Source organism: Schistocerca nitens, chromosome 8, assembly GCF_023898315.1.
Source record: "Schistocerca nitens isolate TAMUIC-IGC-003100 chromosome 8, iqSchNite1.1, whole genome shotgun sequence".
Lineage (NCBI taxonomy): Eukaryota > Metazoa > Arthropoda > Insecta > Orthoptera > Acrididae > Schistocerca > Schistocerca nitens.
This window is the reverse complement of record NC_064621.1, coordinates 283527695-283544302: the sequence shown is the minus strand read 5'-3', so window position 1 is coordinate 283544302 and position 16608 is coordinate 283527695. Positions and strand designations below refer to the sequence as shown.

The 16608-nt window shown below is 44.1% G+C and overlaps 1 long non-coding RNA gene across 5 annotated transcripts in view; it reads left to right on the top strand.

Annotated features, from left to right (window-relative positions):
- The window catches only part of LOC126199276 (uncharacterized), a 502300-nt gene that overhangs the window by 324314 nt on the left and 161378 nt on the right, over positions 1–16608 (top strand). For all 5 annotated transcript variants that reach the window (XR_007540140.1, XR_007540143.1, XR_007540139.1 and 2 more), the window contains exon 3: positions 15420–15542. This is a non-coding gene — a long non-coding RNA (uncharacterized LOC126199276). The remainder of the gene's footprint in view (positions 1–15419; positions 15543–16608) is intronic.

Sequence of the window (16608 nt, the reverse complement as noted above, 5' to 3'; positions counted from 1 at the left end):
TGTAATGGGACACTTCCATGACTTCTGTCACCTTACATATAGCTTTTTTTATGTAGAGTTTTGACAGTTTTCTAAAATAAATCCTGTAAGTGTGTAACTTTTAATGTTCCATTTGTGCTTATTACTGTTTAATTTCCACTTACGTTGCGTATTGTGTAGGTTAGGTTTTTGGTGTCCTTTGCTGCAAACAAAGATTTAACCGAACCTTTCACAAACGCAGACCTATACTCTTAAGTCAAATGATAGTCTGTCATTTAGCGTTATACTAATCGAACAGTTACCAGACGTTAAAATGGTGGAATTATAAGGGACAGTTCAAATATTCAGCTAATACTTGGAACAGCCGGCCGGGGCGACCGAACGGTTCTAGGCGCTACAGTCTGGAACCGCGCGACCGCTACGGTCGCAGGTTCGAATCCTGCCTCGGGCATGGATGTTTGTAATGTTCGTAGGTTAGTTAGATTTAAGTAGTTCTAAGTTATAGGGGACCGATGACCTCAGAAGTTAAGTCCCATAGTGCTCAGAGTCATTTGAATACTGGGAACATCTTTATAAGACTTCTTTGGAATGATATTTTTATCGAGATTTTTCAGGCAGAAGAAACTGGTTAGAGTGAGCTTTAAACAATCAACTTTCTGACCTAATCAAAATATCCACGGGTGTGCTGCCGGTCTATAGTGTCCAACGGGCACAATATTTCGGCGATCATACATGTCGCCATCATCAGGTGAACTGACGGACTGAGCTCCTGTGAACGTGCCGGCACGGAGATCCGTACGCTATGGCTGCTCAGAGGGAACTGGGTTCGGTCGCGGCGGCGGCCGATTTAAATACCCTCCGCCCGAAACACCGGGTCGGAACTGTGTTTTGTCCTCCGAATAAAACCCGTGCACTGGTGGGGAGCGCCAAAGATGACCTCGGTTTGAGGAAGGCCGGCGTGTACCGGATTCCGTGTCAATGTGGCAAGTCGTATATTGGTCAGACGATGCGTACCGTCGAGGATCGATGCCGTGAACACCAGAGACACACTCGACTGATGTATCCGAGCAATTCGGCGGTCGCTGAACATTGTCTGTCGGAAAATCACGCTATGGAGTATGACCGCACGAGGATTCTGGTACAGACGTCGAGATACTGGGACAGCGTTGTTAGAGAGGCCATCGAAATTCGCACCAATGACGACCTCATAAACCGTGACTGTGGCTATAATCTTAGCAAGGCTTGGGAACCAGCGATTGGGTTACTCAAGAGTAAATCGAGCAAACGTATAGTTGTGACGACCACGGCGGACAGAGCCATCACACCGACGTCATCTCAGACGCCGTCGCAATCTGTTCCACCGCGCGACCGTGGCGCGCGGCGCGGACGGCGGAGGGAGCGCGCCGCGGGCGGAGGGTATTTAAATCGGCCGCCGCCGCGAACGAACCCAGTTCCCTCTGAGCAGCCATAGCGTACGGATCTCCGTGCCGGCACGTTCACAGGAGCTCAGTCCGTCAGTTCACCTGATGATGGCGACATGTATGATCGCCGAAATATTGTGCCCGTTGGACACTATAGACCGGCAGCACACCCGTGGATATTTTGATTATCAAATACGCTGGGAGAAACTCAAGAATCACAACTTTCTGATATGTTTTTAACAGTATATATGTCACTTCAATGAACCCCATAGGAACGGGTAGCAGCAAAAGTTGATCTCTATTTCATTATAGGAATTCATCACGCGTGACGCTTTTCTATAGCAATGTAGTTCGTAAAGTATTTTATTATGTTCTTCCTTTGCTATCTCACCACTTGAATTTGTTTCATGGGCGTTCAAAATGTTCAAATATGTTTGAATTCCTAAGGAACCAAACAGATGAGATCTTCGGTCCCTAGACTTACACACTACGTGATGTAGTAGGGAAGCGAATGCGATGGATAAGTTACGTGGATCGGGGTGAAAAATCATTAAAACATGGGCGTTGTGCGATGCGGCGGGAACTTCTCACGAAACTTACGTCACCAGCTTTGTCCTCCGAATGCGAAAATATTTTGTTGCCGACCATCTTTATGGGGGAAAATGATCATCATAATAAAATGAGAGAAATCAGAGCTCGCATGGAAAAATTTAAGCGTTCGTTTTTCCTGCGCACTGTTCGAGAGTGGAACGGTGGACAAATAACTTCAAGGTTGTTCGATGAATCCCCTTCCAGGCACATAATTGTGTGTTGCAGAGTAATATTGTAGATGTAAATGTAGATGAAGATATCCCTGCAAAACCTCTGAAAGTTTGTCGTGGAGTTGTGGTTCACCCTGTATATGCACTGTGCTCTCGATGATCCTCTCAGTCTACGTTACGGAAAGGAGGGTAATAGGCCTTGTAATTGTGTTTACGATTGTTAATGCACCGATGCAAATACACTCCTGGAAATTGAAATAAGAACACCGTGAATTCATTGTCCCAGGAACGGGAAACTTAATTGACACATTCCTAGGGTCAGATACATCACATGATCACACTGACAGAACCACAGGCACATAGACACAGGCAACAGAGCATGCACAATGTCGGCACTAGTACAGTGTATATCCACCTTTCGCAGCAATGCAGGCTGCTATTCTCCCATGGAGACGATCGTAGAGATGCTCGATGTAGTCCTGTGGAACGGCTTGCCATGCCATTTCCACCTGGCGCCTCAGTAGGACCAGCGTTCGTGCTGGACGTGCAGACCGCGTGAGGCGACGCTTCATCCAGTCCCAAACATGCTCAATGGGGGACAGATCCGGAGATCTTGCTGGCCAGGGTAGTTGACGTACACCTTCTAGAGCACGTTGGGTGGCACGGGATACATGCGGACGTGCATTGTCCTGTTGGAACAGCAAGTTCCCTTGCCGGTCTAGGAATGGTAGAACGATGGGTTCGATGACGGTTTGGATGTACCGTGCACTATTCAGTGTCCCCTCGACGATCACCAGTGGTGTACGGCCAGTGTAGGAGATCGCTCCCCACACCATGATGCCGGGTGTTGGCCCTGTGTGCCTCGGTCGTATGCAGTCCTGATTGTGGCGCTCACCTGCACGGCGCCAAACACGCATACGACCATCATTGGCACCGCTGAAGACGACACGTCTCCATTCGTCCCTCCATTCACGCCTGTCGCGACACCACTGGAGGCGGGCTGCACGATGTTGGGGCGTGAGCGGAAGATGGCCTAACGGTGTGCGGGACCGTAGCCCAGCTTCATGGAGACGGTTGCGAATGGTCCTCGCCGATACCCCAGGAGCAACAGTGTCCCTAATTTGCTGGGAAGTGGCGGTGCGGTCCCCTACGGCACTGCGTAGGATCCTACGGTCTTGGCGTGCATCCGTGCGTCGCTGCGGTCCGGTCCCAGGTCGACGGGCACGTGCACCTTCCGCCGACCACTGGCGACAACATCGATGTACTGTGGAGACCTCACGCCCCACGTGTTGAGCAATTCGGCGGTACGTCCACCCGGCCTCCCGCATGCCCACTATACGCCCTCGCTCAAAGTCCGTCAACTGCACATACGGTTCACGTCCACGCTGTCGCGGCATGCTACCAGTGTTAAAGACTGCGATGGAGCTCCGTATGCCACGGCAAACTGGCTGACACTGACGGCGGCGGTGCACAAATGCTGCGCAGCTAACGCCATTCGACGGCCAACACCGCGGTTCCTGGTGTGTCCGCTGTGCCGTGCGTGTGATCATTGCTTGTACAGCCCTCTCGCAGTGTCCGGAGCAAGTATGGTGGGTCTGACACACCGGTGTCAATGTGTTCTTTTTACCATTTCCAGGAGTGTACAAACCGTTTTTCCTTGAGTCATCAGTCTTACGATTGGTTTGATGCCCCTCCAGGAATTCCTCTCTTTCCTCTCTTGTGCCAGCCTCTTCATCTCAGAGTAGCATCTGCAATCTACGTCCTCATTTATTTGCTGGATGTATTCCAAACTCTGTCTTCCTCCAAGGTTTTTACCTTCTACAGATCCCTCTAGTGCCATGGCAGTTATTCCGCAATGTCTTAACAGATGTCTTACAATTCTGCCCCTTCTTCTTGTCAGTGTTTTTCCTATATTCCTTTCCCCGCCGATTCTGCAGAGTACCTCCTCATTCCTTACCTTATCAGTCCATCCGATTTGTAACATTCGTATGTAGCGTCACATCTCAAATGCTTCGATTCTCTTCTGTTTCGGTTTTCCCACAGTCCACGTTTCACTACCATAATATCTGTGCTCCAAACGCACATTCTCAGAAATTTCTTCCTCAAATTAAGGCTTATGTTTTATGCTAGCAGTCTTCTCTTGGCCAGGAATGCCCTATGCACTTTTTGCCATTGCTAGTCTGCATCTGATGTCCTCCTTGCTCCGCCCGTCACTAGTTATGTTGCTACCTAGGTAGCCGAATTCCTTAACTTCAACTACTTAGTGAGCATTAATCCTGGTGTCAATTTTCTCGCTGTTCTCACTTCTGCTACTTCTCATTACTTCCGTCTTTCTTTGACTTACTCTCAATCCATGTTTCATACTCATTAGACTGTTCATTCCAGTCAACAGATCATGTAATTGTGCTTCACTTTACTGAGAACAGCAATGTCATCAGCGAATCATATCATTGATATGCTTTGACCGTAAATTTTACTTCCACACTTGAACCTTTATTTTATTTCCATCATTGCTTCTTCGATGTATAGATTGAACAATAGGTGGGAAACACTGCACTCCTGTCTTACACTCATTTTAATGCGACCACTTCGTTCTTGTCATTCAGTCTTATTATTCCCGCTCGGCTCTTGTGCCTGTTGTATAGTACCGGTCCTTCCCTATGCCTTAACCCTACTTTCTTCAGAATTTCGAACATCTTGCATCATTTGACATCGTTTTATCCAGGTCTACTAATCCTATGAACGTGTCTTGATTTTTCTTTAGTCGTCATCAATCCCAACGTCAGAACTGCGTTTCTGGTGTCTTTACCTTTCCTAAAGCCAAACTGATTGTCATCTCATCTGACACATTGTCAATTTTTTTTTTTTTATTCTTCTGGTTATTATTCTTGTCAGCAACTTGGATGCATTAGCTGCTAAGCTGACCGTGCGATAATTCTCACACTTGCCGGCTCTTGATTTTGTGGATGATATTTTTTCGAAAGTCAGATCGTATATTGCCACTCATACATTCTACACAACAACGTGAATACTCGTTTCGCTGCCCCTTCTCCCAACGATTTTAGAAATTCTGATGGAATGTTATCTGTCCCTTCTGTCATATTTGACGATAGGTCTTCTAAAGCTCTTTCAAATTGATTCAAATAGTTGATCCCCCATCTCTTCTATATCAACTATTGTTTCTTCTTCTATCACATCAGACACATCTTCCCCCTCATAGAGGTCTTCAGTGAACTCTTTCCACATATCTGCTGCTTCCTCTGCATTTAACGGTGGAATTCCCACTGCACCCTTATTGTTACCACCGTTGCTTTTAGTTTCACAGAAGGTTGTTTTGATTTGACTAGAAGCTGAGTACTTCCTTCCGACAGCAATTTCTTTTTCGATTTCTTCACATTTTGCATGAAGTCGCTTAGCCTTAACTTCTCTGCAATTACTATTTATTTGATTCCTTAGCGACTTTTGTTTCTGTATTCCTGTATTTCCATGAACATTTTTGTATTGCCTTATTTAATCGATCAGTTTAAGTATTTCTTGTGTTACCTATGCTTTCTTAGCAGTTAGCTTCTTTGTACATATGTTCCTCTTCCCAACTTTCGTGACTGCCCTTTTTAGAGATGTCCATTCCTCTTCGACTAAACTACTTACTGAGCTATTCCTAATCACAGTGTCTACAGCCTCACAGAACTCCGATCGTATATATTTGTTCCTTAGTACTTCCGTAGCCCACTTCTCTGCGCATTGATTCTTGCTGACTAATCTCTTAAACTTTTGTCTACTCTTCGTCACTAATAAATTGTGATCTGAGTCCATATCTGCTCCTGAGCACTCCTTACAATCCACTATCTGATTTCGAAATCTTTGCCTGACCACGATGTACTGTAACTGAAATATTCCCATATCGCCTGGCCATTTCCAAGGATACCTCCTCCTCGCGTGTTTCTTGAACGGAGTATTCGCTGTTACTGGTTGAAATTTATGGCATAAATCAGTTAACCTTTCTCCTCTCTCACTCCTACAACCAAGCCCACATTCTCCCGTAACCCTTTCTTCTGCTCCTTCCCCTACAACCACATTCCATTCCCCCGTGACTATTAGATTTTCGTCTCCCTTTACATACTGGATATATTCTCATATACTGTATCACTTCAGTCTGCGGCGTCGGCATTTATAATTGCACTATCAATGTCGGTGTTGGTTTGCTTTCGATTCTGATGAGAACAACCCATCACTGAACTGTTTACAGAAACAAACTCTCTGCCCTACCTTCCTATTCATAAGGAATCCTACTCCCGTTATACCATTTCCTGCTGCTGTTGATATTACCCTAAACTCATCTGACCGCAAATATCTGTCTTCTTTCCATTTCAGTTCACTGATCCCCACTATATCCACACTGAGCCATTGCATTTCCGTTTTCAGATTTTCTAGCTTCCCTACCACGTTCAAGCCTCTGAAATTCCTCGCCCCTACTCGTAGAACGTCATCCTTTAGTTGGTTGTTCAGTCTGTTTCTCATGGTCACCACCTCCTTGGCAGTCCCGTCCTGGAGACCCGAGTTGGGGACTAGTCCGTAATCTAGTGTCAATGAAGAGATCATCATGACAATATTTCAATGATAGTCCCCATATCCTGTGGATACACTTTATGTGTCTTTAATGCAGTTTTTTCCATTGACTTCTGCATCCTCACGCTGTTAATACACTCCTGGAAATGGAAAAAAGAACACATTGACACCGGTGTGTCAGACCCACCATACTTGCTCCGGACACTGCGAGAGGGCTGTACAAGCAATGATCACACGCACGGCACAGCGGACACACCAGGAACCGCGGTGTTGGCCGTCGAATGGCGCTAACTGCGCAGCATTTGTGCACCGCCGCCGTCAGTGTCAGCCAGTTTGCCGTGGCATACGGAGCTCCATCGCAGTCTTTAACACTGGTAGCATGCCGCGACAGCGTGGACGTGAACCGTATGTGCAGTTGACGGACTTTGAGCGAGGGCGTATAGTGGGCATGCGGGAGGCCGGGTGGACGTACCGCCGAATTGCTCAACACGTGGGGCGTGAGGTCTCCACAGTACATCGATGTTGTCGCCAGTGGTCGGCGGAAGGTGCACGTGCCCGTCGACCTGGGACCGGACCGCAGCGACGCACGGATGCACGCCAAGACCGTAGGATCCTACGCAGTGCCGTAGGGGACCGCACCGCCACTTCCCAGCAAATTAGGGACACTGTTGCTCCTGGGGTATCGGCGAGGACCATTCGTAATTGTCTCCATGAAGCTGGGCTACGGTCCCGCACACCGTTAGGCCGTCTTCCGCTCACGCCCCAACATCGTGCAGCCCGCCTCCAGTGGTGTCGCGACAGGCGTGAATGGAGGGACGAATGGAGACGTGTCGTCTTCAGCGATGAGAGTCGCTTCTGCCTTGGTGCCAATGATGGTCGTATGCGTGTTTGGCGCCGTGCAGGTGAGCGCCACAATCAGGACTGCATACGACCGAGGCACACAGGGCCAACACCCGGCATCATGGTGTGGGGAGCGATCTCCTACACTGGCCGTACACCACTGGTGATCGTCGAGGGGACACTGAATAGTGCACGGTACATCCAAACCGTCATCGAACCCATCGTTCTACCATTCCTAGACCGGCAAGGGAACTTGCTGTTCCAACAGGACAATGCACGTCCGCATGTATCCCGTGCCACCCAACGTGCTCTAGAAGGTGTACGTCAACTACCCTGGCCAGCAAGATCTCCGTATCTGTCCCCGATTGAGCATGTTTGGGACTGGATGAAGCGTCGTCTCACGCGGTCTGCACGTCCAGCACGAACGCTGGTCCAACTGAGGCGCCAGGTGGAAATGGCATGGCAAGCCGTTCCACAGGACTACATCGAGCATCTCTACGATCGTCTCCATGGGAGAATAGCAGCCTGCATTGCTGCGAAAGGTGGATATACACTGTACTAGTGCCGACATTGTGCATGCTCTGTTGCCTGTGTCTATGTGCCTGTGGTTCTGTCAGTGTGATCATGTGATGTATCTGACCCCAGGAATGTGTCAATAAAGTTTCCCCTTCCTGGGACAATGAATTCACGGTGTTCTTATTTCAATTTCCAGGAGTGTAATTTTAGGGCAGTTTCCACCCCAAGGGCAAGAGAGTGCCCTGAACCTCTGTCAACACCTCCGCCCTCTTTGAGAAGGCCGTTGGCAAAATGAGGGTTACTCTTTATGCCGGAACTCTTCGACCGCTACTTCTGATGAATTTCACTCAAAATTTGTGAGTGGCGGAGTTCGAACCCGGGACCGAGGACGTTTTGTTTATTAATCAAAGCCGCTAACCCTAGACTACGGGTGCTGGGACTCTACGAACTGTAAGTGGTTGAAAAATATACAATTCTGTTTCCTTGCAAATATTCCGGTGGTATATTAATGTTGGGAAATACTAACTTCGAGCGAAACTGCTGACGCACACACCAACGATTCACCGTTCACGCTGAGTGCCTATTTGAAATGCATCTCTGGCTGTCATGGCAACTGAGAAAAGCAATAGCCGAAGTTTACGGAAAGATCCGAAAGGGGCCATAGACAAGAAATTGGCTTTCTCTGCCATACTCAGATGAGGTTAATCTGCAGATAGTTTAGAAATTAACGACATTCATTGAAAGTGTGTCAAGTATTACACGAGGTTGTGGGGATCGCGGGACAACTCACTGTGGGAAATTTGTTATGAAGATCTCGTCATCACCACAATCGGCCGCAGTTATTCCAACAACAGATACAATAAAACGCGATCCACGTAAGTATGTACCATGAGCAGACCCACTAGCTCTCGACACGAAGTTAAGAGCGGTGGCGCAGCGGTTAACTACGAAATCATAGCCGTTCATAGATATTTACTCAACCGACGGTCACTTACTGATATCAACCTTTCTTGGACTTAGGCTTGTTTACAGATCTCTGTTTGGATTAGGTGCGTGTAGTGATAGAAGTTGCTTCGCTGTGTGCTTGGGCATTGATTGGGTACGTGCTGGCAACAGTTTATCGTCACCGGTCTCTCCTACTCTGGACAGGAGCTGGGAGGATTTCCACACGATCCACTGGTGTTGACTCTGCTTCGTGTGTTTCTTTTATGAATAACGGAACCTTAGGTAGCGGAGAGGACACAAAGCCTTGTGCATTTATCAGTGCATCATCGAAGTAAAATTTTTGATATTGTTTCTTCTGCTGGCCATCTTCACAAAAGCGCTATATGAATTATAGTGGTTCACAAGAAAACTCCTTTGCGTGCTGCACATTAAGTTTGTTTATCGTGAGCACCCACAAGCTTTTCGCCTTAATTACAAGGGACCTTCAGTGGATGTCCTGAAATATCACACGAGTTTTTCGTTTGCACCTAGAAGTTATCGTTCTGTTTTGTTTTAGGGCGCCGGCCGGAGTGGCCGTGCGGTTCTACGCGCTACAGTCTGGAACCGAGCGACCGCTACGGTCGCAGGTTCGAATCCTGCCTCGGGCATGGATGTGTGTGATGTCATTAGGTTAGTTAGGTTTAATTAGTTGTAAGTTCTAGGCGACTGATGACCTGAGACGTAAAGTCGCATAGTGCTCAGAGCCATTTGAACCATTTTTTTGTTTTAGGGCGCTGAAACGACAAGAGTCATACGTGCCCATATCAGAACCGTAGAATAAGGGAGGGGGAAAAAAGGACTTACAAACGACTACACGTTAAGCCCAGTCGACGGAAGGAAAGACCGTTACAATAGGGACTTGGAGAAAGGTCCAAAAATACGATATAGGGAAACGGAGGTCCTTAAGGAAATGTTAAATGTCCTTAGTCATAGTGCTACGACAGATAAAAAGTAAAACGCGGTCGAAAGCACACGCGTCGTTCGCTAAAACGGCCGTTAACTCAGTTGTAAACATAAATGATAACGTAAGTGGTCAAAAAAAAAGGGCATTCTGTCAGGAAATGGCGAACCGTCAAACATTCAGGGCAATGAGCGCAAAGTGATTGGTAAGCACCACTTCCATATGGCTATAGCTAAAAAGACAATGACCAATACGCAGCCTAGCTAAAATGCACTTAGAGGTTATAGACTGGCAAAAGTTCGTTGAGATTTTTACAATAAAACGGAAAGGTACTTACAGATCAGAGTATAATTTCTAAGCCAAACAGCTTTCCGTCTTGTGGCAAACTAGTTGAAAGTTTGCACTTTTCCTTTTTGTCACTGATTTCAACATATTGCAATTTAACTTCCATGCAAACGAAAAAATCGTGTGATATTTCAGGACACCCACTGAAGATACCTTGTAATCGAGGCGAAACTCCTCTGAATGCACCAGACACATAAAAAAACCTTCATGTGCAGCACCCAAAAGGTGTTTCCTTTTGAACCATTGTAATTTGGATTCTGTGGTTGCAGTACCAGCAGCAACTGATGTTCCAGCAACAACCACACTATCGACAGTAAACGCCGATTCGGACACTTTCTGAAACGGCGTATTTGTTAGCATAGTTAGATTAACACATGAAAATTCAGTAAAACAGTCTCGCTCGCTAGAGATGCTCATTATTGCTGGTAACCAGTTACGCTCTGTAATTTAGACCCTCCGCAGGCCGTACTCACTACGGTACATGTATCAAATACGGGGATAAAAGATTAAGTATACACACGAGAAAGAGAAGCAATTAGAGTTAAAATATACAAAAAAGGAGGTAGTTTGACGCGACATGTTTACGTAAAATCCACATATAATTAAAATGACTTTCGAAGAAGATCTATCACATAAACACTTGCGGCACGAATAGCGCAATTAAAAAGGGCCTACACAGTATGGGACGACGACACTGAACACACATTTCACTTATGTAACATACAGCGCGAGCACCAAAACACGACAGAGAGTAACTGAATTAAAGGCGGTAGGATCTGCCAAGGGAGGAGACGTCAGAGGGGAAGGAGAGGGGAAAGAGAGAAGGGAGAGGGCGGGGGTCGGCGGTGGAGGGGGTATGCACTCAAGCACAATAGTAATACATAATCAGGGGGCTTCTATACAGAGAGATGGTAACATTGCTTAAAACATCTAGAATAAAAGCTAAAATAAAAGACGTTATACCCATGATGGCGGATGGTGGTGATGGGCGAGCAGGATCCCTAAGAAAGCGAACGTCAACTGCTAAATAAGGCAGCATTACTCTAGAGTAAGCTCCGCGCACAGTATACGGCGCTGTGTCATTGAAAACCAATATTGTACTCATTACGTGAGGTCTCTTACATTAAATGGTATAGTTGGAATTTAGAAGACTAATTGATACAAAAAACCACACAAAAATTACATGCATAGTGGCTCACAATAAATTCTATAATTACGTAAATAATGGCTCCCAACAAATCCTATCAATCTATTTAAAATAACGAAACGCAGTAACAGGCATATTTTAAGTTTTATGTGTAGGCTACCGGTGTGAACTCGTTGAAAGTAGTCGTAGCAGAGATGGTTGTCTTAGTTTCTGTAGCAATGGCTTGCCGGTGTCGATATTTACGCCCCATCGATTCCCGACAGAAATATCGTGGGTAGAACACGGAAATCCTTCCTATTTTGTGTTGTTCTTTTTTGAACGGCTGGAGGACCTTATCTCACAAAAAAATATTTTCAAGTCCATTGTATTGTTACATTATAGGAAACATTTCGTGTAACGCTAAATAACATATAGAGATTTCGAAGCTAGCAGTTGTCCAAGCCTCAGACGTTAAGTCCCATAGTGCTCAGAGCCATTTGAACCATTTTGAACTTGTCCAAGTTTTGTAGCCAGATTCTTTGACCGTACCGTGCAGGCCTTGCGAGTGACTTCTCAGTTATTCCTTCTGACCAATGGAGGCCGAATTGTGGCAGTCAGTTTCTTCGCAACTACCTTCTATCAAAGCTGAAAGACGACGATCGACTTCCAAACCATTGGACAGCAGCCGCCTCTTCAGCTTTCCGTCTTCCACTGCGTTGTCTTTGGTGGATCAAGCTCGAAAATAACTATCGATGCCAGAAATCCATTGCTATGGTAACCAGTACAGCCATATCTGGTGCAAATACCTTCATCGAGCTCAACCGAAGAGCATAGAGGGTGATCTACATGTAAAACTCTTCGAATCACGTCTGTTATTGCGTTTCCTTATTTTAAATAGATTATCTTGGGGGAGGGGGGGGGGTTGTTATGAGACGTTATGTATGTAATTTATGTACGTATTTTTGTACCTTTTTTTCTTCTAAATTCCAACTATACCATTTAATGTAAGGTACTTTACGTAATGAGTACATGATTGGTTGTCAATTACGTAATGCCGAAAGCGATGGGCGGAACTTAGTATACTCTCGGGTAATGCTGCCTTATTCAGCAGTTGACGACCGTGTTTCTATAGATGTTGCTGCGTCCTCCGCCCCAGGCGCCATCTTGGGTATAGCGTTTTATTTTGCTTCCAATGTAGCTTCTGTTCTAGATGTTTTGAGCCACGTTAAAATCTTTGTGTATAGAAATCCCTCTCAATAGTATTATTATTGCGTTTGAGTGCTTACGTCATGAAAATGGTCTAAATATGTTTATAGCTGGTAATATTAATATAATTTTTTTATAGAATAGTGCATCCAATGTGAAATTTAAGCGGACGCTATCTTCTTCACACAGGTAGCTACTTCAGCTTGCTCCTATACGTCATACGGATAGTAGTCACACTCTTATCTAAGACAGGAAATGCCAATGATTGTTCAAATTATAGAAACTTTAAACTACTAGTCCATGCTTCAAAAATCTTCTCAATATTCTTAAGAAGAAATTAAAAGCAGGAATTAACACCTAGGAGAAGACCAATTTCAATTTGGGAAAGCAAAAGGCACCAGGGAAGCAATGACGGCGCTACGAATGTTGTTAGAAATATGATTTGAAATGGACAGAAAAACATATGCCATATTGATTGAACTAGACCGGGATTTGATGAACCGGAAGATACTGTTTGGTAAAGTAAACAAACTGCAATACACCGGATGAAAGATTGATTTAAATCCATACAGAAGCAGATGTCAAAAGGAGACAGAGTATGAACAGTTTCCAACAAGAACGTTCTCTCTCTCCTTACTTATTTAATTCATACAATGAATACAAAGAATTAAAAGCAGCTATAAAGAGGTCAAAACTAATGGTAAACAAACACATTATATTGAACTTACTGATGATGTAGCTGTCTTAGCACATTCTGAGTAGGACATGAAATATATGATAAAAATGTTGTGACACCTTGCATAACTAGAAACTGAAAATAAAAAGAAACTATACTAAAATAACAGGGATAGATAAATAGGACAGGCAAGTAAGAACAATGATAGTAAATAAAATGCCTATGCAGGAAAACGTATTTTGCTACTTGGAAAGAACAACAACAGATTGCAACGGTAATGCATATTAAAAGAAGAACTGCAATTAGTAAACAAACATTCCTAAATGAGAGCAATTTATTAACGACCATCTTGATACAGAAAAAAGATAGAAATTCACCAAGACATTTACCTGGAGCATTTTAAGTTATGATTGTGAGGAGTGGACTCTGGGGAAACAAACCAAGAAAAATATTGGAAGCAATAGAAATGCGGTTATGGAGAAGAGCAACAAAACACCCTGGAGTGAAAGGATATCTAATGAACAGCTAAAAGAAATTATGGAGAAAAGGGCACTGATGGACATGATTCAGAAAAGGAAAAGTCGATTAATTGGACACCTAAGTAGTCATATCAGCTTCATAAAAATACGTGTTGGAAGGAAATACACAGGAAAAATAATGAAGAGGTAAGCACAGAACATCTATATTATACAACGTCATCAGTGGAAAGAACTGCAGCAACTACAACAAAATAGTACAAATGGCGAGGGGCAGAAAAGAATGGCTACATCAGCAATGCACTGTCTTTAGTGATGATGAAACGATGACAAATATTAGAGCGAGCTGCTGAAGCACACAGTCAGAGTATTGTCATTAACACCATTACTGACAGTTTCTGTACCTGCATTGACAGACCCTACATTTATGACCTCTGATGAGATGAAGTAAACTGTTTCTCCTGTTCTATCAAGCCCGTAACATTTCCAGCCAGCATTCCCAGGGTTTTTACTGAATTTACAAACTAAAAATTAAGGACTTTTAAACAAATACCTTTCATTTACTGTCAATTTCATTCAGTGCTGTACTGAGGTCAAGAATAAATAAGCCTGCTCAAATATATGATAACTTCAGTATAATATCACTATAATGAAGTTTGACAGAATTTCCTTACTTCTATTAAGGCAAATTCTTTAAAAACTTACCAACAATATCATTCATTTCACGTATGCTTACTGACAGTTTCTATCATACAATAATGCATAAAAGTAATTCCACATGTGTGAATTTCAATGAAATTGAGATTGAATTGTCATTAAGAAAACTTATAAAGACTAACTTATAAAGACTAAATAATAAATTGAAAAAGCCACATTATAGATAAAAAGTGAATCATAACATGTTTTTAAGTTCATCAGTTTTGCATTTAATCTGGCTGTCTAATGCTTGAACCTCTTCTTTCAGCTCTTGAAATGTCCATCTGCTTAGACTGAGTGAACGTATTTTAAGTTCCATAATATAAAAGTGTGTACTCATCTGCAGAATTTAAGCATTTAAACAAACTTTGTCTCAAATGTAGTGCAATACCAAAACAAAAGAGATAGTCACCTGAACTGAAATGTTTCGCTATTTTGCAATAAGGAAACGTATTTACAAATGAAGAGGAAATATTTGTACATGACTGAAAAGAATAATTTGATTCACAGAATTACATTGCTCAAATTACTTCAACCTTCAGACATTCATTTCTCGACAAGTATAATTTTACTTTTGGCGAAGATGGAAATTTTGAAGCTTCACGTGAGTGCAAGTCTTTAGAAGATGAAAGTAAATTATCCACACATTGTGGTTTTTCTGAGACTGGTTATAAAAAATGCAGCATGCTTCTTTGCTGCTTCTTCAATGCAGTTTGTGTCTGTCCTAGAAAATAAAAAAAACATGTGGTGGTATTATTTTTTGTAGTACCATTGGTAATTAATATAAACAACTGAATCAATTTTTAAAAACAATTATTGGCACTTCTGCAGTTTACAAGGTACGGCGAACTTCTCTCAGACATGTACTAAAACTACAAACTATCTCAAAAAAAAAAAACAATTTCGAGAGTACTTTCTTTTAACAGGTTCCCAGGAATTGGCCAGTTATTTGCGTTTTGGAGTTGTTAGGAGCCTAGAAGTCAAAAAGCGCACCACCAGCCGGACAATTCGACGCCTTCCTTTCGTCACCAGTATTATATCATGTAAAGGTAATTATTATCATGTTTTCTGTACAGTCTGCTAGATGGATTCTGTAACGTTTTTAAATGTTTTTCCTGTGGCGTTCCAGTTTCGTGTTTTATCTGCTCGCGCCACAGCTCTCCCGTCATTTGATCCAGCTCCACCTTCATTGGTTCTTGATAAACATCGAGAAACAATCCGGCATATGCCAGACTGAATTTGAACGATCTGGTCCGTGATTTAATCTTTTAAGACGAAATCATCTGGCTATGAGAATTCTATATCTTCGTGTCAGCTATACAGGGTGGTCCATTGACAGTGACCGGGCCAAATATCTCACGAAATAAGCATCAAACGAAAAAATTACAAAGAACGAAACTCGTCTAGCTTGAAGGGGGGAACCAGATGGCGCTATGGTTGGCCCGCTAGATGGTGCTATTCAGATGACGACTCCTCCCGCAGATAGCATTCCGCTCGCAAACAGAAACAGTGTAATGCGGAAGATTTTGAGGAAGCAGAGCGCACACTAGTGGTACTTATGGTATGAGCAGAAGCAGCCCAGTCACTGACCGATGTCGATACAAACACGGAAGACGTGCGCGAAGGCATAATAATGCGTGAAGCTGTGACGAAGACGTCGTGCTCAGGAGAACCAGAAACGATAAACAGTCTTGGGTTGTGGTTGAAATACACGAATCAGTCCCAGACATTCGAATCAACCTGGCCGGTGTGGCCGAGCTGTTCTAGGTTCTTCAATCTGGAAGCGCGCGACCATTACGGGCGCAGGTTCGAATCCTGCCTCGGGCATGGGTGTGTGTGTGATGTCCTTATGTTAGTTAGGTTTAAGTAGTTCTAAGTTCTAGGGGACTAATGACCTCAGATGTTGAGTCCCATAGTGCTCAGATCCATTTGAGCAATTCCAATCGAAATTGGAAAAGAAAATTAACAGCCAAGGAGAACAACCAAATACGAAGCTGTAGCGATCACTACGGAAACACTATCAGACAAAGAGACTTCGAAGGCAAACACAAGACGTCGATCGATTCAAGATCAGATCGCTACCTAATCCAAAAATTTGTCGTAATCAAAGGAAAC